Source organism: Trachymyrmex septentrionalis, unplaced genomic scaffold (assembly GCF_001594115.1).
Source record: "Trachymyrmex septentrionalis isolate Tsep2-gDNA-1 unplaced genomic scaffold, Tsep1.0 scaffold21, whole genome shotgun sequence".
NCBI lineage: Eukaryota > Metazoa > Arthropoda > Insecta > Hymenoptera > Formicidae > Trachymyrmex > Trachymyrmex septentrionalis.
This window is the reverse complement of record NW_017305288.1, coordinates 1,420,527-1,422,835: the sequence shown is the minus strand read 5'-3', so window position 1 is coordinate 1,422,835 and position 2,309 is coordinate 1,420,527.

The window sequence follows — 2,309 nt, the reverse complement described above, 5'->3', positions numbered from 1 at the left end:
GAAATATTTTAATATATATATATATATATATAATAATATAAAATCACAAATAACTTAGTATTTTCAATAATATTTGTTTTTGATACTTTAGTAAATTTTTTAATTTTATGAAACATATATGTATGATAATTACTTTGAATAACGTTAATATTTAACTCATGCACAAATATTGTGTAAAAAAAAAACGGTAAATTATTAATTTTTTTAAAGGCTTATGTTCGCTCGAATTCAACGATATATGTTTCTAGTTTGTCCTAATTATTTTACACATTTACATACTTAAAATTGGAGAACGGATGAGACCTGAATTTTAAGAATGTGTTAAATCTTATGTAAATAAACTCTAGAGAAAGCTCTTTCAACAATCTCTTAAACTCCAGCTTTAATTCTAATTGGCTTCGGTAAATTTCTGATTTATCCTCATTTATATTAACATTGCTTTGATTTATTATTATCTTCAATATAAAAATAATGAAAAATTTAATAAGAAATGATAGCTATACGTACTTATTTATTTAAATGGATATTATTTCGATCGAATATAAAGTGTAGTATATGAATTACGAAGATATTGAAAAATTTAATTGCCAAGCCCGTCTAGTCATAATGCATTTATTATAATTTCTGCAAACAGCAATAAGTTATGTTAAATAAGCTTATATAACAGTCTATTGCATTTGTACTTTCCAATAAAGAAAAAAGAAAAATGATAGTAAATAATAGACGAATAACGTAATCTCTACGTCTAATTAAATCCTATACTCTTACTACTGAAAACTTCATTTGTAAAATTACGAGTAGTACATACCGCTATACGAGGCTATCGAATAAACTCGTGTAAGCAAATGGTAATATAGCTAACGATACTGAAGTAGCTCAATTAGCTTTTTTAGCGATGACCTATCATTGCAATTCAAGGGAAAGAGTCTGCAATACTCTCTTTTCGAACATAAATCCTTCTATGTGAGTCGTTCGGCGTTTAAGGAGCAGATACGGGATATGATCGATATGAATGAAAGAAAACTGGTATAGATCAAGTTCAAACATCCCGGATCCGACCTTCATTGCGGCGCACGCGGACACCACTTTCTAGTGTGACCCTGCAACTCTCACGGGCCAATGGATCACGCTTCTTGTCATTTTCATTTCGTTTCTTCTTACCGGAAGTGTAAAGCAGTACAATGCGACAATCAAGAAAATCTTCGCATTCGGTAAGCGTATATGTGCGGCGTTAAATTACGAGAAAGTAAAACCAATGGTCTATATAGGACTAGATCTATAAGATTGTAAGGTTATCAATGCGAGGATGCATACTTCCATGCTAATCAAAATTTCCAATTTGCGGAAATATAATTAAAAATATATGTAAAATATAAAATGTTTATTTACACCTTGGAAAGACAGCAATTTAAAACAGGAATTAGACTTTTTTTTACTTAGAAAGTATTATATTAGACGTTTTCTATAGAAAGTGCGTTCTCTCTCTCCTCTGTTTCTCTCTCTCTCTCTCTCTCTCTCTCTCTCTCTCTCTCTCTCTACTTTTTTTATCTTTAAATCAGTTAAAGACATGTGACTTAGAACTGAGATGAGAAACACGTTCCACATATTTTTATAGTAAACGACATAATATTATGGAGAAGATAAACATCATCCGATTATAAATTTGCAAAACTTTCTAACAGTGATTTTTTATCTGTTAACATTACACATTACAATTATTACTTTTCTTTATCATTTACATATTCGATAAAACGAGATTATAAGATGGAAGAGAGGAAGTGAAAAAATTGCATTTATTGTACATTGTACATTTTACGTCCGTTCTCTACCATTACTAAAGATCGCACGAGTCTCTCTGTTAATTTATGTACATAATCACTACGGAGTAAAGAAGGAGCACTCTCATCTTGAATTCGGTCAACAAATTCTCTCGTCATAAGAAGGGATTCAATGAAAAGCAAGTACAACAACAACACAGTTCCCATTCCCGATCTTACGTCAATGCTCATTCATCCTTTCTCGGTCATTGGGTAGCACTCAGAATCCTTTCGTCAATCCTTCACTCCCAACAGAAAAGCAGCCTTAAAAAGTAAAACCAAAGTTTCTCCTGTACAACGACAGCAATGATCGTTAAACCACAGGCACGCCCATCGCGGTAAAATCACTATCCTTTACGCGGGAATATAACGTTGTAGATGCGATGTGTATGATTTCGTTCAGTGAAATGCAGATTGAGAACGGATATTTCAATTAAACAGATTACAATAACTCTCGCTCTTATCACACAAATTTATTAAAGCGATTATTAT